Raw genomic sequence first — 26,946 nt, forward strand, 5'->3', positions numbered from 1 at the left:
ATATGCAATATGTTCCTAATTTGTTAATACACACATTTTCACAGGAAAAAAAAACATAAAAATAGATAAATATATTACTTACAATTTTTTTATCATTCCAGATTTGCCTAATTATCTTGGTATTTCCCAGAATACCCCAAAGGCTCTATGGGATCCGTAGAGTCACAAAGAGTCAGACACAACTGAGTGACTAACACTTTCATAAGAGATGGTCCATGTCTGTAAGGTGCTTGCAATTTCACTCCACACAAGGTTATTCATAAAAGAAAATTCAAGTATATATGACAGGACATTTTCAAATGTCAAAATAGGGAATAATTTGTATTTTGAAATTCGGAGGCTAGTGGATTAGAGTGAGCAAGGAGGAGTGTCAGGGCTGGTCTTCAAGGAAGATAAGAATTTGTTGAATGAGAAAAGATAGGTGATAGAGACTTGAGAAGGGACACTCAGGACAGGATGTGACTTTTCCAATAGACAATGACAGCACATGTCTGACAATATACTGTTCTTCATATTCTTTATATTTTCCATGGTCATTTAAAAGTTGTAAGATATCTAGAAAACTAACAGAAGTATGTCACTAACTTTTCAAACAGAGTATTTGAAAACTTTAATTTTCTGACAGATTCTAGAGTAACCTTTTTGACAAAGAGGCAAAACTCACATTAAAAATTGACAATGACAGAAAGAGAAAGATAAATGCCATACGATATCACTTACAGGTGGAATCTAAAATATGACACAAATGAACTTATCTATGAAACACAAACAGACTCACAGATATAGAGAACAGATGTATAGTTGCCAAGGCGTGGGTGGGGGAGAGGTTGGCCGGGAGGGATGGATTGGGAGTTTGAGATTAGCAGATGCAAACTGGTATAAATGGAATGGATAAACAACAAGGTCCCACTGTATAGCACAAAGATCCTGGGAAACACTGTAACGGAAAAGAATATAAAAAAGAAACTAATAAAATGACTAATGAGGTATTTAGATGCATGAGCATTCTAAAATTTTTTCACAATTATAGATAGGCAACAATTTTGGCTTTGGGGCTCCATTTAAATTCCTTAAAGACACATGGAACGATCCATTACTAGAAAGTAGCTGTGAAGAGCAAGACTGGTATATGTGCTGTGCAGGAAAAGAAAAAACTTTCCCATGACCTAAAGAGACTCTGCAGAATGACCACAGATGGTTTATACCAGAAAAGCTGGAAAAATTATATGAAGTCTTGTGAAAAATCTTAGCTTGGAAAAAAAGTAAAAGGGAGCAAATAAATAAGAGGTCACTGCCAACCTCCAAATTAAAGGAGGTCTCTACTAATCAGCCTCTCTGAGATTTTAACATATGGACTTTAAATCACAACGATCTGCGAGAGATGAGAATCAAAATGAGTTCCAAATCCCTGAGTTTTATTATCCCATTGTTACACACTAGGGAGACTTATGGGAGCCTCTCCCATAAATGTTTTGACTGTAGTAAAGAAATGACTTGTTCTCGCTAGACCTTTTTATACGGAAGCGATGCATTATGCCAGGAAGAGTGCTGAGTAAATGGTGGGTGACCAGAACTCTAGCTGTCCTGATATCTGTTGTAGGGAAATGATGTCGAATACTTGACCTGATCGAGTTTTCACTTACAGAACCTGTAGTTTAAAAGACAATGATTGCAACTAGAATAACACAACCAGTTCTAAGTGGACTGTAAACATCTTGTTCAGTAGTATAAATCAGATTATTCAAAAATAGGGGATTCCAGTTGAATTCATAAAAGTCTGAACAGTGGGAAATACTCTGTAGACTACCAGGAAAAGCCCAACGGTTCCTGGGGTCATAGATTCTACCTTATTAGAGCCAAAAGTCTCCTGGCCTGACCCCTTTTCTCTTTTCCTTTTTGATTTTATAGACTTTTAATGTTAATATCAACTCCCTTTATTTGATAATAATACCATTCTCAGGTCAAATGCAATCTCACATCAGCCTTGAGGTAAAAAAATATTTTATTTATAGGACTTCCCAGGTGACTCAGTGGTAAGCAATCCACCTGCAATGTAGGAGATGCAGGAGACAAGGGTTCGATCCCTGGGTGAGGAAGATCCCACAGAGGAGGGAATGGCAACCCACTCCAGTATTCTTGCCTGAAAAATCCCATGGGTAGAGGAGCCTGGTGGGCTACAGTCCATGGGGTTGCAATGAGTCAGATGAGCAAATAATAATTTGAAGTAAATGATAACTCTGTGAGATATATAACATTTTACAGATGAAATAACTTCAGGCATGAGAGAAACTAAGTCACTTGTCAGAGATGAGACAACTAAGTGTCAGAGATGGAAACTGAACCCACAGTCACCCACGCTGGCGTCTGCCTCTTAAGAAGCTGTCCTCTGCCTCCTCCAATCTGAAGGAGCTAAAACTCAGTTGGGGCAAAGAACAAGTAAGCATCTTCTAAATAAGCGCTCAGAAGGATCAATGTCATTAAAAAAACAAAAGAAGTACATTGAATTCCCATCAGAAATCATGGAAACTGAGGCACAACCAAATAACAACTTATTAGAAAAATCCACATTTTAAAAATCACTTTAAAATTTCAGAGATGTTTTGTGTAATTGAAGATACAACCTCAGATTATCAATGCTTGCTCCTTTTATGGTAAATGATGTGGAAGCAATGGCACAATTTTCTTCTCTCCCTGTTAATGAAAATGCAATTTAAAAAAAAACAAGTTTTGCATAGAGGAAGATTTTAAGAGGTCGTTATTAAGACAGCACACACTGCAGTTAGCTGGGCTGAGCAGAATCGTGATCCCAAGACTTATTGGCTACGACATGTTATTTTAGTCATTGTGGTATCCTGAATGCCTAGAAAAGGGGCTGACACCTAATAAACTGGTAATAAAATTTATTGAATTTTTAGCACTTAATTCATTTTTTTTTTCAGAAAGTGGGAACTTGGTCTCTCTCTCACAGACACACACATACACATGCACACACACACACACACACACACACAATCAAGACTTTTAAGTATAGTGCAGCATATCAATTTTGCTCTTTTCTTTTTTCTCTCAGTCATTTTTGAGAATAACTGCTTCTCCTGGGATAGTAATATTTGCAGAACAGCATTAAAGCTATGCTGAGAATATTTTAACCATAGATTTGATGGGCATGAGCAAGAAATTCATATTTAGAAGTCTAAAGGAGCTGTTTTGCCTACTTTGATCACATTAAATGAAACACATATTTCACTCCACTCTATGGTCCCACGGACCTGTCTGATCAAAATGTCTTTAACAGTTATTTTTCTGAAAAAAAAGCAAAAAAAGTTGAGGAACTGCTTGGGTGGCATCTCAGAGTCCCAGTGAAGGTCACAATCCCTGAGCTAAGCTCTGATATCTGCTCTTCTGAGCACTGGCAGCATTCAATACAAAACTAAAAACCATACAAAGAAACTAAATATTTCAAAGCATCCATAACCACCATAATGAATAACTGATAGAATGTCTAGCCCTGGGTCAGGAAGATCCCTTGGAGTGGCAACCCACTCCAGCATGCTTGCCTGGAGAATTCTATGGACAGAGGAGCCTGGCAGGATACAGTCCATGGGGTCACTGCAGTTTTTTGTTTTTGTTTTTTTAAATATGGAAGACAGGAAAATTGAAAGTTCTATTTAGTGGAACATATGTTAGCTTTAAGGCTTTTTATGGAGCCCTACACCAAAGTCACAGGATAAAAATCTCTGGAACTGACCAAGACCCATAGCAACTGTTGCATGAGCTCCAGATCTAAACCCAGCAGTTCACTGACCACATACTATGTAAAATACCCACCATACTATCCACCCTACAGCATCCTAATCAATCAGCTAATGTCACCATTCCAAGAGGAATTAAACTGTCTGTCTTGAGGCTATAAAAACTGGCTGCAAGCCTGCAAAAGCGTTCAGCTCTCCGTTGAGCCGGCCCGCTGTTCTAACAGTGTCTCCCAATCTAATAAACTTCATTCTCCTCTCATTCTGCCTCAAGTCTGGAAATTCTTTTCCAACCTAAGCATGGACCATGACATTGTTGACTGCCTATTTAAATTTGCATTTTCTTTTTATCGCAATTCCAATCATGATTAGACTAGTCAATTCCTCTCAAACTACAAGACTAAGAGAGTTTGCTTCTATCCTCACTTTACTACTAGCAAGCTGAACAATTTAGCACAAATAATTTGACCTTCTTCAACCTTACTTTCTTCATATTTAACTAAGACAGTTGGAATAGAAAATTCCTAAAGGCCTTTTTAGTTCTAAAATGCTATGTTTTCAGGCTAATGGCAAAAATGAGATCTAAAAGATGCACTGTGTTATAAACACTCATTAAATGTTTTAATTTGTTTATTCAATAATGATAGTCAATATGTATTGAGCCAGGCACTTCTCTAACACTTCATGTATATAAACACTTTTAATCCTTCCAGTATCTTCATAAGATAAGCACTGCTAGTATCCTGATTTTATAAATAAGAAAAGAAAACACAGTGATCGCAAAGCTAGTGGCCAGGCATTGTAGATGAGATTCAAACCCAGGCCATCTGGCTCAGATCCCATGTGTTGAAGCATTCTGTCTGTAATTCTCCTAAAGCAAATTCCAAAACACTTGTCCTGTTCCAGACAAGGGAAGACCCCACCCCTGGCCACCACCGCTGTTGGTGTGGATTCCATTAATGTAGAATGTCGTGTCTTCTGAGAAATGCTTTTTCTGGTAGAGAAAAGTGGTTTGAAAGTTCAAGTTGATTTTTCCCCCAGAGCATGCATGCATGCTCAGTCATATCCAACTCCTTGCGACCCCATGGACTGTAGCCTGCCAGGCTCCTCTGTGCATAGGATTCTCCAGGCAAGTATACTGGAGTAGGTTGCCATTTGCTCCACCAGGGGATCTTCCCGACCCAGGGATCAAACTTATGTCTCCTGCATCTCCTGCATTGTAGGCAGATTCTTTACCACTGAGCCACCTAGGAAGCTCATTCCCCAGACAGTGATATACATATCCCCAGACTCTATCTTTTATGTATTTTCTCTGGTTTTTAAATTATGTATCTGGTTTGGGATTTAAACGCAATGCTGATGTAAAAATAATTTGTTCTTTGTGTCAAGACACGCAGAAATGAATGTTGCGCAATTACCTCAGTCCTATAAAAACACCATTAGAAGATTCTTTGAAAATATGAGTATTGGTTTTTTAAAATGTAATTGCTATTTGTTCTGGCCAAGGCTATTATAGAATATGGACTAGGTAAAGGAGAAAAATTGTGCTGACAGCAAATTGTGCATACCTGTAAGTATATTAATGTGTACATGTGCGTATTTATAAATATGGATTACTAAAAATAGTAGACCTCAGTTAAAGTGCTAGCCTATTATCAGCAAGTCCTAAGGAAAAGATAAATTAGTAAGATTTTAGGTATCCATATATGTTTGGAAACTTGTATGTACTTACTGAGGCAAGTTCATAAGGTTTAATTCAGAATAAGTCAAAAACACGTTGAATTTACTCTGTAACAACAGACATGGGCTTTTGCCATTCTGATACAGGACCAGAGGACTATGAAAGAACAGCAATGCTGGTCATTCTCTGGGGGTAAATTACAGGTGGAAATTAAAGAGCTGCCTAATCTCTTCGTCACCTCCATTGTGGGCAGGCCATGATCCTGCTGCTGCTGAATGGAAGTATGAATGATAGAAGTAGGGGAAACTTCAGATGGTAATGAAAGAAGCTATGTGCCTCACCCCACACTTCCCAAAGAAGGCAAACACATTTTCTACTGGGAAAGGCATGTAAAAAGAATAAATTATGAATCATAAACCAAGATCATATTATTCATTAACTGCCAACTAAAGAATTTAAGATAAAAAAGAAAACCTTGGCAATGACCTACAGATTGTCATACTGAGTGAAGTAAGTCAGAGAAAGAGAAATGTTGTATGACATCCCTTATATGTGGAATCTAAAAACAAATGATAAAGATGAACTTATTTACAAAACAGAAACAGACTCACAGCCTTAGAGAACGAACTTATGGTTCCCAAGGGGAAAGGAATAGAGGAAGGGAGAGTAAGGGAGCTTGGGATGGGCATGTACACACTGCTATATTTAAAATGGGTAACCAACAAGAACCTATGTATAGCACAGGGAACTCTGCTCAGTGTTATGTGGCAGTCTGGATGAGAGGGGAGTTTGGGGGGAAGGGATACATGTATATGTAAGGCTGAGTCCCTTTGTTGTCCACCTGAAACTATTATAACATCGTCAGTCGGCTATATTCCAACATAAAATGAAAAGTTAAAAAAAAAAAAAAACAAGAAAAACAAAGGAAAAAAAGAAAACCTTAGCAATACTGAGTCAGAATATGCTACCTCTCTTGACATTTTAGTAACACAACATCTAATTATCTTTATTATCTTAATGAATGTATACAATATGAAAACAGTGTGGGTACTCAATAGCTTCTAATAAATATTTTAAATAATATACTATCAGTTATGGTTTATTATAATGCTTTCACTCTTCTGGGTTATTTCCTTGTGACTAACATTTTATAAAAGGAAAAAAAAAACACCAGAGGGCTCAAGACCATATACGGTATGATTCCATTTACATGATGTACAAGAAAGTAAAATTAATCTACACTATAGAGGCTAGATAAGAGCTTGGAAGGTTACCTTGTAAAGGAAGGATGCATAGAAGAGGTTTCTAGGGTTCTTGTAAAGTTCTGTCTCTTGATCTGGTTGCTGAATACCTGGATGTGTTTAACTCATCAGGCTTTCATGATAAATACACATTTGGTATATATGCTATACTTTGAAAGTTAAAAAAATAAATTTTATTCCTAGGTACTAGCAACTATCAGAAATCATACTTTTTAAAAAACTTTCTTCACACCTTTTAGACAGGCTAATTTTAAAAATTGGCCATACCAAGCGCTGATGAAGATATGGGACATTTGCAATTTTTATGCATTGCAGTTAGGAATGCAAAATAGTACAGTTTGGGAGTTTCTTATAAAGTACATGGCCCAGCAACCTCACTCCTAGGTATTTACACTAGGGAAATAAAAAATTATGTGTGGATGAAAAGCTATACACAAATGTTGATAGCAGCATTATTCACAATCACTCAAAACTAGAAGCAACCAAAATATCCCTCAAGGGGTGAGTGCATAAATAAGTGCTGGTGTATTTATACAATGAAACACTCCTCATTAATTAAAAAAAAAATCCACACGTGTAATGACACAGATAAATCCCTAATGCCTGATCCTGAGTAAAAGAAGTCAGCCTCAAAAGGGTACACACTATGATTAAATTTGTATGACATTCTGGAAAAGGCAAAACTACAGCGATGGAAAATAGATAAGAATTAGAAGTAAATGGGGTGTGACTACAAAAAAGCGGCATGAGGGAAGTTGAACGGGTGATAGATTTACTTCTGCATTATTTTTATGGAGATGATCAGGCAAATTTAGACATTAAAACTCAGATAACAACCATGCACCACCCAAATTTTGAAATTTATTATATAAATATTTTAAAATAGAAATAAAGTAACCTTACTAATGGCAATAAAAATATCAAGTGCTTAGGAATAAATCTAACAAAAGAGAAGCAAGCCTACTGGAGAAAATAATATATAATGTTTATTGAAAGATATTAGAGAGTATGTAAATTAACAGAAAGATATATAAATGATTCAGAAGACTCAATTTGATAAAGATGTGAAGTGTCACCAAATTGATCTGAAGAATTAGTACTTTCTTAATAAAAATACCAAATGGCAACCACTCCAGTACTCTTGCCTGGAAAATCCCATGGATGGAGGAGCCTGGTAGGCTGCAGTCCATGGGGTCACAAAGAGTCGGACACGACTGAGCGACTTCATTTTTTCATTTCAGGAGTTTTTTTTACTTATTTGACAAGATGGTTAAAATTTACATGGCAGAGAAATGGTTGAAAAATAAGCCAACTTGCTTTTAAATAAAATAAAGTTAATAAACTCATTCTATTTGTAAATAAAACAATATAAAACTATGGTAACAAAGACTGAATATTGATGCAGTGCTATAAAGAGAACAGTAGAACAATATCATAAGTCTCCAAAAGATCTCCTGTATGTAGATGAATTATAAGAGAATAACATTGCATAATCAGAAGAGAAAGTATAAGTGTAAGTGTTAGTCGCTCAGTTGTGCCCGACTCTTTGAGACCCCGTGGACTGCAGCCCACCAGGCTCCTCTGTCCATGAGATTTTCCAGGCAAGGATACTGGAGTGGGTTGCCATTTCCTTCTCCAGGGGATCTTCCCAACCCAGGGATCGAACCCAGGTCTCCTGCATTGCAGGCGGATTCTTAACCGAGATTCTTAACTGAGCAGGCAGATTCTTAACCGAGATTCTTAACAGGCAGATTCTTAACTGAGCTACAAGAGAAGCCTAGACCTTCAGTAAAAGAGTTAAGGGCAAATAAATCTGTCTCCTTACAGTCATGACAACAAAAGAATGGATAAAATCACTTTGTAAAAGAACAAAGTTAGAGGACTACACTATCTGACTTCAAGACTTACTACTTAAAGCTACAATAATTGAGAGAGTATTGTATTGGTGTCAAGATAGACAAATAGACCAATGGAACAAGATGGAGTTGACAAATAGATGCACAGATCTATGGTAAATTAATTTATAACAAAGCTGCAAAGACTTCTAATGAAGAAAGGATAATCTTTTCAACAAAGGATGTAGAAACAATAGGACCTCTATATTTAAAAAAAAAAAAAAAGAATGAACTTCAATCTTTAATTTTGTGTCATAAACAAGAATTAACTCAAAATGGACCATAGACCTATTTAAAACTTAAATCTATAAATCTTCTAGAAAAAAATTATAGGAAACAAACTTTGGGACCCTGGGTTAGAGTATAATTTATTAAATATGACTCCAAATACACAATACATAGAACAAACTGATACACTGGACCTCATCAAAATTAAAAATGTCTATTCTTTGAAAGAGAATAGAATAAAAAGGCAAGCCAAAGACTTGTTTCCAGACATTTACAACTCTCAAAACTTGGTAATAAGAATTTAAATGTCATTAAAAATGTATAAATTTGAACAGACACTTCAGAAAATAAGATACAAAAATGATACATTAAAAGATGCTCAACATTACTGTCCACCAGGGACATGGAAGTTAGAGATATGTAAAGATACCACTACACATCTATTAAAACATCAAAAAAATCTTAAAACTGATCATGTCAAGTGTTGGCAAGGATGTGAAGCCACTGGAACTCTCACATACTACTGCTGCGAATGCAAAATGACACAACCACTTTGGAAAATAATTTAGCATTTTAAATTAAAAGACATTGATCTTTGGAAAATAATTTAGCATTTTAAATTAAAAGACATTGATCCTTGGAAGAAAAGCTATGACCAACCTAGACAGCATATTAAAAAGCAGAGACATTACTTTGCCACAAATGTCCATCTAGTCAAAACTATGGTTTTTCAAGTAGGCACATATGGATATGAGAGTTGGACTATGAAGAAAGCTAAGCACCGAAGAGTTGATGCTTTTGAACTGTGGTGTTGGAGAAGACTCTTGAGAGTCTCTTGGACTGCAAGGAGATCAAACCAGTCAATTCCAAAGGAAATCAGTCCTGAATATTCATTGGAAGGACCGATACTGAAGCTGAAACTCCAATACTTTGTCCCCCTGATGCAAAGAACTGACACATTTGAAAAGACCCTGATGCTGGGAAAGACTGAGGGCAGGAGGAGAAGGGGGCAACAGAGGATGAAATGGTTGGATGGCATCACTGACTCGATGGACATGAGTTTGAGTAAATTCCAGGAGTTGGTGATGGACAGGGAAGCCTGGCGTGCTGTGGTCCTTGAGGTCACAAAGAGTCAGACATGACTGAGTGATTGAACTGAATTCAATAAAATTAAACATATATCTATCATATGATTAAGGCATTCCACTCCTAGATATTTATCCAAGAAAAATAAAAGCATATATCCAAACAAAAACATATGCACAAATGTTCATAGCATCTTCATGTGTTATAGCTAAAAACCAGACACAACCCAAATGTGCATCAACAGTTGAATGAATGAATAATTTGTAGTAAACACATACAATTGAATTCTACTCAGCCAAAGAAAAAACTGAACTCGTTATATACCATAATGGTAGATAAATCTCAAAATAATTATGCTGAATGAAACAAACCAAACAAAAAACAGTACATGCTGTACGATTCCATTTTTATAAAAGCCTAGAAAATACAAAATAATCTACAGTATAGCAAGAAGTTCAGTGCTTGCCTGGGAAGAGGGGAGGTTGGAACAGGATGCAAGGGATAGATTACAAAAGAGTATAAGGGAATTTAAGGTGTTTTAGTGTATTTATCATCCTGATTTTGTTTATGATTTCCCACATGTGCATATGTTAAAATTTACCAAATCATACTCTGCATTAGTTTCCTTTTTTGGCTGCACAGGGTCTTTGTTGCAATTCACGGGCTCTGTTACTCCACAGCATGTGGGATCTTGGTTTCTGGACCAGGGATCAAACCCATGTCCTCCCCTGCATCGGCAGGCAGATTCTTAACCAATGGACCACCGAGAAGATACCTGCATAAGTTTTCTATTGCTGCATAACAAATTGTCACAAACCTAGTTGCTTAACATGACACTAATTTAATATTTCACCATTTCCATGGGTCAGAAGTCCTAGTCAAAGTATGGGTTAACTGGGTCAAGATCTAGACTTAAATCAAGGTGTCAGCTATAACTGTCATCTCATTGAAAAACTGGGGTCTAAGAATTCAGTGCCTTGTGACTGTAGGATTAAGATCTCTGTTTTCTTACTGGATGTCAACCAGGGGTTCTCTTAGCTCCTAGAGACTGAGAGTTCTAGTCACGTGGCCCTTTCACACATAGATACTTACTTCTTCAAAGCAATCAGGAGGATCTCCTTCCAGTCTATCCCAATAGAGTCTTCCATAACATAATCTCAGCATGATGATCTCATTGTATTCACAGGTCCCGCCCAAACTCAAGGGAGGATTTTTAGTCAGCTGTGCTGCCATAACTAAATGCCATAGATTGGATGGCTTAAACCACAGAAATTATTTTCTCACAGTACCAGAGACTGGGAAGTCCAAGATCAGGGCTGATTTGGTTCCTGATGAGAGCTCTCTTCCTGGCTTGCAGATGGTTGCTTTTTACTATGTCCTCACTTAGCTTTTCTCCTCTCTCTTTCTTCCTCTCCTCCTAAGGCCACTAATCCCACCAGGAGGTTCCCATCCTTAGGGGCTAATTGAGTACTAATTACTACCAAGGGGCCCATCTCCAAATACCATCACATTAGGGGTTAGAACTTCAACATACGAATTTTTGTGGAGACATATTCAGCCCATAACAGAGGGTATTATATAGGGTTTGTACACTAAGAAGTGGAATCTTGGAGCCATTAGAGAGGGCTGTCTACCACATATTCTCTAAATACGTACAGTTTATGTCAACAAAAAACATCAATATGAAAAAAGAAGAAATTATGTAAGGGGAAGAAAATTAGATCAACCTCAGACTTTTTGAAGTAATGTTTTATTACTTAATACAAAATCATGCAATACAAAATATAGAGCAATATTTTAGATACTCAAAGAAAGAACATGTGAGCTACAGATTTTATACCTCATAAAACTCATATTCAAATATAAAAGGCACAAGCAAATTTTTATCAACATCTAACAACTCAGGGAATATTGTTTCTATTTGCTTCATTAGAAATCTACTACAGAATGTACTTTAGACAATGAAGATGAATAGAAAATTATCAGCATTAGAGCAGATGATGAGTAATAAACATATACAGTAGTTACTTGTAGAACTGACAGTGAGAAAAAAAGAAGAGAGTATAATATATAATGTCTTTATTTTTAAGCAAGACAGTGAAGTTATAAAAAATTGGATTTAATGTATAAAACATATTCAAAAAATAGTTTTAAAATCCTTAGCAATTTTTAATCATAATCATTTTAGTATGCTATTTTAAGACTATTCTCTGTGTAACACAGGATAAAGTAATAGGGTAATTATGGGAAATTCTAATTTTACTTTCTCCTGTATTCATGAGAACTGGGATACTTGATGTGGGAGAAAGTGGTTACAGTTAAGTAAAAACAAATAAACATAACCCACCATATGCATGCATGCATGATCAGTCACTTCATTCCTGTCTGACTCTTTGCAACCCTATGGACTACAGCCTGCCAGACTCCTCTGTCCATGGGATTCTCCAGGCAAGAATACTGGAGTGGGTTGCCATGCCCTTCTCCAGGGGATCTGCCTGACCCAGGGATCCAACCTGTGTCTCTTATGTCTTCTGCATTGGCCGGTGGGTTCTTTACTGCTAGTGCCACCTGGGAAGCCCCCTAGATGCCAGTAGCACCCCCAAGTTGTGACAATCAAACATTGCTAATGTGAGGGGTAGGCAAAATTACTCCTAGTTAAGATTAATTGATCTAGAAAAAGCACATGTTACTTCTGATATTTTCCTACTTCCTAGAATTTAGCTGTATAGTAGTCCAACAATGTAACAAGCTGGATAGCCATGCCCATCTAAAAGTTGGGAATTCTACTGTAAGAAACAGAGAGAGAATGAATGTTTGGGGGCAACTTGTAGTCTCTGCATCTATTCCAGGCATGTGGACCATCAAATTTCTGAAGTCCCATCTCATGTCTGAGATACCAGCTCAGAATACACAATGGGGTTGGCTTTAGAGAGGAGAGAAAAGGGTGGTCACCAGGAGAAATTTCTGGGGTCCTTAGCCAGAATTCAAAAAATATATATAGTACACGACTTAAAACAGAAGAAAAAAAAAGAGAAAGCTGGTTAGAGGTCTAAGGGAATCCCAGTTTGCCACCCATAGCCCAACCCTTGAAGTGAAGAATTAGATCAGTTTTATGTAAGAGTTTTTAAAAATTCAAATTGCAACAAAGTTGGTCTGGCTTCTCCTTAAGCCTCCCAGAACAAAACCAAAAATGAAACACCACACCCGCACACCTTCCCACACCTGAATTTTAAGTGGAAACATATTGATACGATTTTCTAAACTAGTGTATGTAAATGTGTGTGTGCACACACATATTTCTATGTGTATACACACTCGGTGCTTCCTGGGTGGCTCAGTGGTAAAGAACCTGCCTGCAATGCAGGAGACATAGGAGATACAGGTTCGATCCCTGGATCAGGAAGATCCCTTGAGGAGGGCATGGCATCCCACTCCAGTATTCTTGCCTGAAGACCCCACAGCAGAGGAACCTGGTGGGCTAGTCCATAGGGTCACAGAGTCGGACACGACTGAAGCAACTGAATAGAAACACACGCATTCACACTCATATGAAAAGATTTCCTCCCTTTTCTACTCTTCTTCACAAAGGGTCTTCTGGCTACATGATCCTGCCAAGACAATCAAAAGAGTCAGTTGTACATAATTCCTTGTATAGGATCGAGTTCTTTACCACTGAGCTCAGGCATCTTCTCATATGATGTGACAATTAGGCTCTACACTCTAGTGATCACACAGCCTTGGTCTCCCATTCCTATAAGGAAATTCTCGAGAGAGGGGGGAACACATCTATACTCCTGCATGAAACATTTGTTAGGCTTGAGGCAGTCTAAATCTAAACTTAGGGAGAAAAATGTTCTAACTTTGCAAAGACAGAGTTCAAACAATTTATATTATTAAAGAAAAATCTTTCCCATGGCTGATTCATGTCAATGTATGGCAAAAACTACTACAATATTGTAAAGTAATTAGCCCCCAACTAAAAAAAAAAAAACCTTAACACTGCAATTTGAAGTTACCTCATTTGGTTTCCTCACTGAATTTCAGAATTTCTCTAAGAGGAACCCCTGGAGAAGGAAATGGCAACCCACTCCAGTATTCTTGCCTGGAGAATCCCATGGACAGAGATCCATAGGGTTACAAAGAGTCAGATATGACTGAAGCAACTTAGGACCAACGGACTAAGAGTAAGAGGGTGGGGGCAATTGATCTTTCTGTATCTGCACTGGGAAGCGCTCTCCACAAAGGCAAATTCCTCCATCCCCACCAGAAGATGAATAAGAATCACTACTCCCCAGCCGAAAAGTTTTCCAACCACCACACTGACATCCAGAAGCTATGGAGCACTCGACATTTTAGAATAAGGCTTCTATTGAACAAATAGAATTTGGTCACACAGGTTTGCCAAAATGCCATGTGGTTTGTGCGTTCCTAATACTGCCAGTGTCCCCAGGCAGATTTTTAAACATACAAGTTATTCTTTCAAAATGCCAAGATTCCATGGGAACATTATCCTCTATTTTAAAAATAAAGTTTAAAGCTATTTGAAAATGAAGTATTAATCAGTCAATGCTGAGTAGCCAGATTCACAGCTCACAGAAATATGTGATACAGTTTTAATCTTGTCTGTGGAGACAGATATTAGAGGCCCCTTGAAGACACAGACTTTCAGGCTCAGTCAGTAAGGAATCTGCCTGCAATGCGGGTGACTTCCTGCAATGCAGGAGACCAGGGTTCAATTCATGGGTCAGAAAGATTCCCTGGAGAAGGAAATGGCAATCCACTCCAGTATTCTTGCCTGGAGAATTCCATGGAGAGAGGAGTCCGGTGGGCTACAGTACTTGGAGTCGCAAAAAGTCAGACATGTCTGAGCAACTAACGCTTTCACTTTTTTTCACTTTCTATATTAAAGCCATGCTCTTAAGTCTCTTTGTCCTTTTAACAAAAAGTTTCAAAGCACTGAATTACCTTATTTAACTGTCACTAAAATTATTCCAATTATAACCGCGTATAACCAGGTTCCTCTGGGGCCTTCCTGGAACAGACCCCTCCCCTGCGTCCTCTGCCTGCCTCTTGTTTATGCTGCTGCTGCTGCTAAGTCGCTTCAGTCGTGTCTGACTCTGTGCAACCCCATAGACGGCAGCCCACCAGGCTCCTCCGTCCCTGGGATTCTCCAGGTAAGAACACTGGAGTGGGTTGCCATTTCCTTCTCCAATGCGTGAAAGTGAAAAGTGAAAGTGAAGTCGTTTAGTCGTGTCCGACTCTTCAAGACCCCATGGACTGCAGCCTACCAGGCTCCTCCGTCCATGGGGTATCCCAGGCAAGAGTACTGGAGTGGGTTGTCATTACTAGCCCTCCTCTGAATCACAAAAACCTGGCTCCATAATTAATGATTAAAAGGAGGTGAACATGTAGTGATAAAAAAAAATAGAAAGTTAGGCCAGGAAAACTGGTAACCATTTACACAGTAAGTCAGCCACATGACAGCCACAGAATCTTTAGTTCCTCCCTAAAGTACATAGTGATGGACAGGGAAGCCTGACGTGTTGCAGTTCATGGGGTCGCAAAGAGTCGGACACGGCTGAGCGACTGAACTGAACTGAACTGAAAGTACACAGAAGATAGTATCTGGTGCACATTCTTGAGTTGTTCTACAGTGACTAAGAGGAGAGTGAAAAAGTTGGCTTAAAGCTCAACGTTCAGAAAACTAAGATCATGGCATTTGGTCCCATCACTTCATGGGAAATAGATGGGGAAACAGTGGAAACAGTGCCAGACTCTATTTTTTGGGGCTCCAAAATCACTGCTGATGGTGATTGCAACCATGAAATTAAAAGACGCTTACTCCTTGGAAGGAAGGTTATGGCCAACCTAGATAGCGTATTTCGGAGAAGGCAATGGCACCCCACTCCAGTACTCTTGCCTGGAAAATCCCATGGACGGAGAAGCCTGGTAGGCTACAGTCCATGGGATCGCTAAGAGTCAGACATGACTGAGCAACTTCACTTTCACTTTTCCCTTTCATGCACTGGAGAAAGAAATGGCAACCCACTCCAGTATTCTTGCCTGGAGAATCCTAGGGACGGCAGAGCCTGGTGAGCTGCCATCTATGGGGTCGCACAGAGTCGGACACGACTGAAGCGACTTAGCATAGCATAGCATAGCATAGATAGCGTATTTAAAAGCAGAGACATTACTTTGCCAACAAAAATCTGTCTAGTCAAGGCTATGATTTTTCCAGTGGTCAGGTATGGATGTGAGAGTTGGACGGTGAAGAAAGCTGAGCGCCACAGAATTGATGCTTTTGAACTGTGGTGATGGAGAAGACTCTTGAGAGTCCCTTGGACTGCAAGGAAATCCAGTCAATCCATCCTAAAGGAGATCAATCCTGGGTGTTCATTGGAAGGACTGATGTTGAAGCTGAAACTCCAATACTTTGGCCACCTCATGCGAAGGGTTGACTCATTGGAAAAGACCCTAATGCTGGGTAGGACTGGGGGCAGGAGGAGAAGGGGACGACAGAGGATGAGATGGTTGGATGGCATCACTGACTCAATGGAGATGGGTTTGGGTAAACTCCAGGAGTTGGCGATGGACAGGGAGGCCTGGCGTGCTGCGATTCATGGGGTCATAAAGAGTCGGACACGACTGAGCGACTGAACTGAACTGAACAGTGACTAAAGAGAAAGTCGTTCAGTCATGTCTGACCCTTGGAGACCCCATACACTGTAGCCCATCAGGCTCCTCTGTCCATGAGATTCTCCAGGCAAGAATACTGGAGTGGGTAGCCGTTCCCTTCTCCAGAGCATCTTCACAACCCAGGGATTGGACCCGAGTCTCCTGCATTACAGACAGATTCTTTACCAACTGAGCCACCACATATACTAAAGTCTCCACCAAACAGAAGAAGTTGACTACATGATGACCATGGGCACATAGCCCCCAGACTTACTGGAGTCTGAGAATTAATAACGTGAACCCCTGTGACACTGGCCTGTTTCCTCACCATCAACCAATCAGAGAATTGTGCGTGAACTGATCACGTATCCTGCAACTCCCTCCACCACCTTGTTTTAAAAATGCTACCCTGAAACCTGCTGGGGAGTTTGGACTTTATGAGTGTTCATTGCCCCCCACTCCTTGTATGATACCTGCAATAAACATGGCACTTTCCTTCGCCACAACCTGATGTCCGTAGATTGGCTTTACTTCTTCTGGCCCCACATTTGGTTGAGTAGTGACTAAATCATTCCAATGAGGAGCACTGTTTCTTGCCCAAAGAAAAGAAATGTGATTTCTTTGGTCCTTTCTGCTTCTCCTTCTCCCTCCTCCCATTTCACAAATTCAGGCTAGTTCTGGGAGTGCACTGGGCAGACACTCATGGAGGTGTTTGGGGGTTCCCTGGTAGCTCAATGGTAAAGAATCTGCCTGCAATGCAGGAGACCTGGGTTCAACCCCTGAGTCAGGAAGAGCCCCTGAAGAAGGGAATGACTACCCACTCCAGTATTCTTGCCTGGAGAATTCCACAAACCAGGGAGCCTGGGGGGCTACAGTCCATGGGGTTGCAAAGAGCTGGACAAGACTGAGCGACTAATACTTTGACTTTTTTTCCACTTTCATAGAGGTGTTTCAAAAGCTGCGATAAGCATGAGAATTGAAAATTCTTTTCCCCAGTAGGGGGAAATGCCTTTAGGAAAATTCCAGACCAAAAGGAGACAAGGAAGTGAATGCTTATAGAGTGCAACCAATGTGGAAGATAGAGCTTTGCTCCTTTGTAAGTTAAGTTTGAATCAGCCTGCTTTTATCCTGGGAGTAGATTGAGAAAGAGAAAAAGGGAATTCACCATTGTTGAGTATCAACTGTGTGCTGGCACTTCCTAGCCTGTGTCTCAGTGAATCCTCATGTGGCCATCGTTATCTTCATTTTATATCCATGTCCATGTATCTGGAATGCAAGAAAGTGCCCAAATCATACCCAGACCTATGTATTATAATTGTAAAGATAACTGTATCTCACTGATAAAACTTGTGTTCCCTGGTCTGTAGCCACATCCTCAGTAGTGGAAGAAGCCCTGAAAATTACCCTTCTCTGCAGCAGCTAAAATCAGATCAACTTATCACTCCAAGCTATTGAAAATGATCCAGATAAACCCCACAATCTAAAAATACAATGAAAAAAAAAAAAACCATCCATTTCTAGCTCTTTTTCCATGTCTCTTGAATTTTGAGTGTGAAATGTTTGGTTTAAAAACAGCCTCATCAAGCCAAGTTTAAAGAAGAATGTCCAAGCAAAGTTTTGGTTCAGCACAATTACAGTGTGTTTTTGTTCAATCTTTACAAGGTTTTCATAGATATTTTTAAGACATGGGAGGGAAAAAGTTACATGAAAAAGTTTGTTTCTCAAGCTGAAACATGGACTTGTGGATACAGGATAGTTGAACTAAGAAAATTATTCTTGGAGAAAAGAGCTGAGAAAGAAAATATGCCATATTAAGGCAAATTGAGTAGGAGGGTAATTAAGTGAAACTGAGACCAGGGTCATGTCAGGTCCCATTTCACCTGTGGACAGTCTCACTCCTTCATCCTTAAGGGAGTTGTGCCTAGGATGTGACAAGGATTGTTTATGACAGATAATGCTTCAAGTCACATGTATGCAACCACACCCCAAAAAGAGATTTCTCCCACTGCAAACTAATAGTTTTACATAGACTTTAATGCATGGAATCCGAGATAATCTTTTACTGTTTACTAAAGTCGTTTCTTACTGAAGGGCATTCCAACTTCCACATAAGATCACCTTATTTCCAGTGTTTTCTTCAAGGTTTGGCTCAGATGGTAAAGAATCTGCCTGCAGTGCGGGAGGATGGGTTCGATCCCTGGGTTGGGAAGATCCCCTGGAGAAGGGGATGGCAACCCACTCCAGTATTCTTGCCTGGAGAATCCCAGGGACGGAGGAGCCTGGTGGGCTACAGTCCATAGTCCAGCAAAGAGTTGGACACACTGAGCGACTAACATATATATATATGCCCCAGTGCACATTTTGGCACCTTTTTTACACCAGGATACTATGACTCTAGTATGCTGGCTTGTCACTGGTAATACAGGAAGAATTTTTAGGCATCGATCTTAACTTAGTCATTGATTCATTGGTAGAATAACATCAAGCAGAAGAATAAGGAACGGGGTTGGATGTGGAAAAATGTATGAATGGGTTATCACTGCCATCTGGTGGCAAAGATGCAAAAATACAGGCAATACATTCAGTGCAGTTCAGTCGCTCAGTCCTGTCCGTGCCATTCTTTGCGACCCCATGGACTGCCGAACTCCAGGCCTCCTGTCCATCACCAACTCCTGGAGTTTGCTCAAATTCATGTCCATTGAGTCAGTGATGCCATCCAACCATCTCATCCTCTGTCTTCCCCTTCTCCTCCAGCCTTCAATCTTCCCCAGCATCAGGGTCTTTTCAAATGAGTCAGTTCTTCGCATCCGGTGGCCAAAGTATTGGAGTTTCAACCTCAACATAAGTCCTTCCAATGAATATTCAGGACTGATTTCCTTTAGGATGGACTGGTTGGATCTCCTTGCAGTCCAAGGGACTCTCAAGAGTCTTCTCCAATACCACAGTTCAATAGCATAAATTCTTTGGCACTCAGCTTTCATTATTGTCCAACGCTCACATCCATACATGACTACTGGAAAAACCAAAGCCTTGGCTAGACAGACTTTTGTTGGCAAAGTAATGTCTTTGCTTTTTAATATGCTGTCTAGGTTGGTCATAGCTTTTCTTCCAAGGAGTAAGCCTTTTTTAATTTCATGGTAGCAGTCACCATCTGCAGTGATTTTGGAACGCATGAAGTCTGCCACTGTTTCCACAGTTTCCCCATCTATTTGTCATGAAGTGATGGGACTGGATGCCATGATCTTAGTTTTCTGAATGTTGAGCTTTAAGACAACTTTTTCACTCTCCTCTTTCACTTTCATCAGAGGCTCTTTAATTCTTTTTCTCTTTCTGCTATAAGGGTGGTGTCATCTGCATATCTGAGGTTTGCCGGGAGCCAGCCCACGAGATCCCACCCATGACAGAGTCATGGGAAAGAGGAATGATTGAGCACGGCTTCGCTTCTCAGGCCTCAGGGATTCTCGGAAGGCTGCCTCAGCGCTCACCTTAAAGATACCTGTCTTTCTGATGTTGACTATAAAAAACCTCTTCTTATTTTCTATGACTTAAGCAAAAGGCCTTTCCCGATTTCCTTCTAAAATAGATCATTCTGAAACCTCAAATCAACAAGGCCCCTGAACGGTTGCACCCTAAATAAAATTATCTGGGATATAGAGTATGCTGATCTAAATTCCTTTTGCTAACATATTAGTTTGTTTAATAAATAAGCCTGTGCCTTTAGAGCTAATATACATGACTGCTCCTTAATAATAAAATAATATTGAGAGCCTCCACACAGAAAGCCCTTATGGGCACAAAACCCTTCACAGGAAAAAAGGCTTGTTAGGAAATATAAGAAATATTGCTTTATGAAACTGTTACTTAGTCTATATTCACTCACTATGTTTTTACTCTTAACGTATTTAGCCTATATAATGAAAGCATAATAGTTAAAAATTTATATAAATAAAAGTTTAGCTTTAATACAAATAATAAGACAATTGTAGATTTAACTGATGATTCTTACGTAGAGCTGACCTTCAGCTTGCTCTTCTATGACTTTATGGGACCACATTCTTTTCTGTTAAGCTCAAGGTGTAGAGTAAATTACCGAAAACAGGTTTTACCTTGAAATTTTCTACTGATGAATTCTTTCCTGCTGTGCCTGATACAGAAGTGTTCTGACTGATCAACCCTTATCAATGGAGAGTCACAAGATGTTAGCAGGCCCCCAGGCCAGAAGATGATGTAAACAAAATGAGGCTTTTGGTAACTGAAAACGTGCAAACGGTTTCGATGAAGGTCAAAACTGCTGGCCTATTAAGCTGAATTGATAGGCCCATTAAGCTAAATTGGTATGTCCCCTAAGCTGAATTGGTATGACTCTATACTTTACATTTGTTTCTATGTACCACAAAAAATATAAAAGCTGTCTTAAAAATAATAAAGTTGGAAGACACTTGGGAGACACTTGGAAACGCTGAGACTCGTTGTGTCTTCTCATTCATATCGCCGACGCCGTCCATCCTGAGGGAACCCCTGGACCTGCTGGAGCTGGACTCCGGCAGAGGTTATTGATATTTCTCCCAGCAATCTTGATTTCAGCTTGTGCTTCATCCAGCCTGGCATTTCGCATGATGTACTCTGCATATAAGTTAAAGAAGCAGGGTGACAATATACAGCCTTGATGTATTCCTTTCCCGATTTGGAACCAGTCTGTTGTTCCATGTCCAGTTCTAACTGTTGCTTCCTGACCTGCATACAGATTTCTCAGGAGGCAGGTCAGGTGATCTGGTATTCCCATCTCTTTCAGAATTTTCCACAGTTTGTTGTGATCCACACAGTCAAAGGCTTTGGCATAGTCAATAAAGCAGAAATAGATGTTTTTCTGGAACTCACTTGCTTTTTTGATGATCTAACGGATGTTGGCAATTTGATCTCTGGTTCCTCTACCTTTTCGAAAACTAGTTTGAACATCTGGAAGTTCAAGGTTCACGTATTGCTGAAGCCTGGCTTGGAGAATTTTGAGCATTACTTTACTAGTGTGTGAGATGAGTGCAAATGTGAGGTAGTTTGAGCATTCTTAGGCATTGCCTTTCTTTGGGATTGGAATGAAAACTGACCTTTTCCAGTCCTGTGGCCACTGCTGAGTTTTCCAAATTTGCTGGCATATTGAGTGCAGCACTTGCACAGAATCATCTTTCAGGATTTGAAAAAACTCAACTGAAATTCCATCACCTCCACTAGCTTTGTTCGTAGTGATGCTGCCTAAGGCCCACTTGACGTCACATTCCAGGATGTCTGGCTCTAGGTGAGTGATCACACCATCGTGATTATCTGGGTCATGATGAACTTTTTTGTATAGCTCTTCTGTGTATTCTTGCCACCTCTTCTTAATATCTTCTGCTTCTGTTAGGTCCATACCATTTCTGTCCTTTATTGTGCCCATCTTTGAGTGAAATGTTCCCTTGGCATCTCTAATTTTCTTGAAGAGATCTCTAGTCTTTCCCATTCTATTGTTTTCCTCTATTTCTTTGCACTGATCACTGAGGAAGGCTTTCTTATCTCTCCTTGCTGTTCTTCAGAACTCTGCATTCAAATGGGTATATCTTTCCTTTTCTCCTTTGCTTTTCACTTCTTTTCACAGCTATTTGTAAGGCATCGTCAGACAACCATTTTGCCTTTTTGCATTCCAGTCACCTACAATGAAAAGGGCATGTTTCGGGGGTGTTACTTCTAGAAGATCTTGTAGGTCTTCATAGAACCGTTCAGCTTCAGCTTCTTCAGCATTACTGGTTGGGGCATAGGCTTGGATTACCGTGATATTGAATGGTTAGCCTTGGAAACAAACAGAGATCATTCTGTCGTTTTTGAGATTGCATCCAAGTACTGCATTTTGGAATCTTATGTTGACTATGATGGCTACTCCATTTGTTCTAAGGGATTCTTGCCCACATCTGAGTTAAATTCACCCATTCCAGTCCATTTTAGTTTGCTGATTCCTAAACTGTCAATGTTCACTCTTACCATCTCCTGTTTGACCACTTCCAACTTTCCTTGATTCGTGGACCTAACATTCCAGGTTCCTATGCAATATTGCTCTTTATAGCATCAGACCTTGCTTCCATCACCAGTCACATCCACAGCTGGGTGTTGTTTTTGCTTTGGCTCAGTCTCTTCACTCTTTCTGGAGTTAATTCTCCACTGATCTCCAGTAGAATATTGGTCACCTACTGACCTGGGGAGTTGATCTTTCAGTGTCCTATCTTTTTGCCTTTTCATACTGTTCATGGGGTTCTCCAGGCAAGAATACTGAAGTGGTTTGCCATTCCCTTCTCCAGTGGACCACATTTTGTCAGAACTCTCCACCATGACCCGTCCATCTTGCGTGGCCCTACAAGGCATGGCTCATAGTTTCATTGAGTTAGACAAGGCTGTGGTCTATGTGATTAGATTGGTTAGTTTTCTGTGATTGTGGTTTTCAGTCTGTCTGCCCTCTGAGGGAGAAGGATAAGAGGCTTATGAAAGCTTCCTGATGGCAAAGACTGACTGAGGGGGAAACTGGGTCTTGTCCTGATGGGCGGGGCCATGCTCAGTAAATCTTTAATCCAATTTTCTGTTGATGGGTGGAGCTGTGTTCCCTCCCTGCTATTTACCTGGGGCTAAACTATGGTGGAGGTAATGAAGATAATGGCAACCTCTTTAAAAAGATCCCAGACATATACTGCTACACTCAGTGCCCCCAAACCTGCAGTAGACCACCACTGACCCATGCTTCCGCTGGAGACTCCTGGACACTCACAGGCAAGTCTGGGTCAGTCTCTTGCGGGATCACTGCTCCTTTCTCCTGGGTCCTGGTGCACACAAGGTTCCATTTGTGCCCTCCAAGAGTCTATTTCCCAGTCCTGTGTAAGTTCTGGCAGCTCTATGGTGGGGTTAATGGCGACCTCCTTCAAGAGGGCTTATGCCATACCCAAGGCTACTGCACCCAGAGCTCCTGTCCCTGTGGCAGTCCACTGCTGACCCACACCTCCACAGGAGATGCTCAAACACAGTAACACATTGGAGAGATCAAAATAGGACTCATTCACTTGGGAAATGCATTGTTGTACAGACTCTGAAAAAAATGTCTAATTACCAGATACTTTTGTGTCACTTATTTGACCCATACCAGTTGGAATTTCAACTGTTCTAACTCACTTTTTTTTCTCGATACCCAGGAACATAAAGGGTGTGAGTTTTCGGACCTAAAGACCACAGAAAAGATTTAAGAATCATTGCATCCTTTTCCCATTCCTGTGGAACTCTGCCTCCAAAAGTTTTCACCTAGAACTTAAAGTTGATAGGTATTCTATTAAGGAAGTGCAGCTTTCAAAGGGGGACACCTTGTCATCTATTTGCATATCTCAGGTTCTTAGGTATGTTTCCTAGGCAGTTGTCAACATGATAAAATCAGGTAAAATTCAGGATACCATTGTTTCAACAGGGGAGGTTTAAAGTGTCTGATAATGGCTTGGCAGGGGGACTTGACTGCTACAATTGCTAAACATCTTTTTATGCCAAACCTCTACCATTCACTAAGCAACATCATCTCCTGCTACACAGTATGCAAATTCTGTTCAGGAAACCAACCTTCTTTCACTGCACACTTGCATAACTTGTTTGTTTCTGCCTTCAAGTCTTCATGCTTTCTTTTCTTTCCACCTCTATTTCCTTCCACTCTGTCTTAGACAACTACCTGGCTCTTGGCCAAACTTCAAACTGGACCACCTTGAAAATGCTTTAAAGATAATTTACAAGTGGTTCTGATCACTACAGTTATCATTAGGGATGTTTCTTGTGATGTGTTAGACACTCTTTTAAATATTTTATACATATATTATTATTATTATTCCCAAATTCTCAGAAAAACTTGAAGAATTGTTATCCCTGTTTAAGAATCAACAAATCTTTGGCTCAGAGCAGTTAAGAACTGACCCACATTTACACAGAGAGTGAGTAGAGAAAGAGTAGAGAAACCAGATTTGGAAGCAAGTTCAGTCTAGTTTAAAGATTAAACTTACTCCTTCTTTCATAATCATTCCATCAACTCTACCTGTGCACCCACACACACACACACAAATATGCATACACACACAGAGTTTGGTATGAATGATACAATTACATATTTGCATACAGTGTATTGTTGTTGTTGTTTATTCGCTAAGTCATGTCTGACTCTTTGTGACCCCATGGACTATAGCCCAGCAGATTCCTCTGTCCATGGGATTTCCCAGGCAAGAATACTGCAGTGGGTTGCTATTTCCTTCTCCAGGGGATCTTCCCAACCCAAGGATCGAATCTGTGTCTCCTGCTTGGCAGGCAGATTCTTATCACTACTGAGCCATCTGGGAAGCCCATATATATATATATATATATATATATATATATATAGTTATTCTCAAATCACTTGGGTTTGAAATTCATTTACATTCATTTACCTCAACAGAATCTGAATGATTTGAAATTAGAAATAATACCTGACATTTCCTTTTAGCAGCTCCAGAGGGGGCACATTGGCAAGTCGTATGGTCCTTTGATTCAGAGAGTGGATTCTGAGGTCACGCTACATTCTACCACCATCTGACCATCTGGATGGGATTGAAAAAGGTGCTTGACATCAGACCCTCAATTTGGTAACTTGGAAATGTTCATAAGGCTTTTGAAAATTAGATGAGATTGGCTAGGAAAAGAGTTTAACTAGCGTTATGTCTGTCACATGTTCATCATGTATTAAAAGTGAGTTTTTATTTCTGCCTCTTCTGCACACTGGTTAATGCATTCAGATGGTTGATTAACTGTTTTCAGTGATGCAGTCATTTTTTTTCACAACAGAAAAAGAAAAGAGCTATTATACAATATTTGATAATGTTTGGACTTCCCTGGTGGCTCAGACAGTAAAGCGTCTGCCTACAATGTGGGAGACCCGGTTTCAATCCCTGGGTGGGGAAGATCCCCTGGAGAAGGAAACGGCAACCCACTCCAGTACTCTTGCCTAGAAAATCCCATGGACAGAGGAACCTGGTAGGCTACAGTCCATGGGGTCGTAAAGAGTCGGACACGACTGAGCAACTTCACTTTTCACTTTCACTTTGATGACTCGAATGATAACACTAGAATAACAGGACAAAGCCCCTTGCACAGGCTGTAATCTTGTAAGATCTGGAGAGATGGATATTGGAAAAGCAGAGGGTACTAGACTCCTGAATTAATCTAGCCTGGCAACAGGCATATGGAAAGTTCTAAATGTAAAAATGCTAACTTTTTTAGTTTTCTCCTCAAGGCCTGCCAAAGACTGTCATCCTCCTTGTTCATCTCTAGTAAATCATAGTATCTAACTCAGTTCCTTTAAATGTTGGATTTTTCTAAGACTTTTCCCTAAAATAGAAATACAAAAAGGCATTCCAGCACAAAAACTGTTAAGCTATGTAAATCCCAGAAATTATATTTGAAATAAATTTATGCTTTCTAGTTTTGTCAGAGAAATAAAATAGCAACCATTGGGAGGAAAGTCTAATATTCCTGGGAAAATAAAGTGCTTTTAAGAAGAAGAGCAATCATCTCTCATTCTAGGAAATGACAGAATTTTTTTTTTAATTATGGTTTAAAGTTTTATAAAAATTGTATGTAGTTCTATACATGTATATATCATGTATACACATCACATATATATAGTCTAAGTTGATAACATTTCTTAAACCACTGCCCCACTGCCATGGGCACTGATATCTTAAGAATCCCCATTTCTGCCATGATCATGGCAAGAGTTACACACCTCAAGGACCATGCATTAAGATTAGGAAAAAACCCAAATCCTTTCTTTGTTAATCCAGCAAAAAACCACTTCTAGAAATCAATCCCAATACACTACCAAGATAAAAAATACATTTGCTCAAGATTATTCATTGCAAAAACAAAAAACAAAGAGAACAAACAAAAAAGGAAAGAAAAAAATTATTGCAACATTATTTGTTATATGAAAAGTCTAAAAACAATTCAGAAGCTCATCAAAATGGGACTAATTGTTTAAACAATACATCTTTACATGATCGAGCACTCTGCAGAGTTTACAAAAGAGCGAGAACTACCTCCATGCTCCATGCATCTCTATGGATTGTGTTGTTGTTCATTTGCTAAGTTGTGTCCAACGCTTTGTGACCCCATGGACTGCAGTCAGTACTAAGAGTATCCTCAGTGCCCAGACTGTGATATCTAAATTTTTTTTTCCAATTAGGTGGAACCTGGGCTTCTTAGAGAACTGACTGATTCCAGATCTGTAGCAAGAAATTTACAAGATAAACTTGAACATTCTTGTTGGGTCAAAAAGCAAGAACATTGCCCAGATTATTTTC

At 39.5% G+C, this 26,946-nt stretch overlaps 1 long non-coding RNA gene across 1 annotated transcript in view; it reads left to right on the forward strand.

The window, feature by feature from the left end:
• The window catches only part of LOC145545027 (uncharacterized), a 49,714-nt gene that overhangs the window by 20,961 nt on the left and 1,807 nt on the right, over positions 1-26,946 (forward strand). The window contains exons 3-4 of the long non-coding RNA XR_014081801.1: positions 23,776-23,973; positions 25,095-25,230. This is a non-coding gene — a long non-coding RNA (uncharacterized LOC145545027). The remainder of the gene's footprint in view (positions 1-23,775; positions 23,974-25,094; positions 25,231-26,946) is intronic.

This window comes from Giraffa tippelskirchi, chromosome 4 (genome assembly GCF_054371585.1).
Source record: "Giraffa tippelskirchi isolate mGirTip1 chromosome 4, T2T-mGirTip1v1.2.pri, whole genome shotgun sequence".
NCBI lineage: Eukaryota > Metazoa > Chordata > Mammalia > Artiodactyla > Giraffidae > Giraffa > Giraffa tippelskirchi.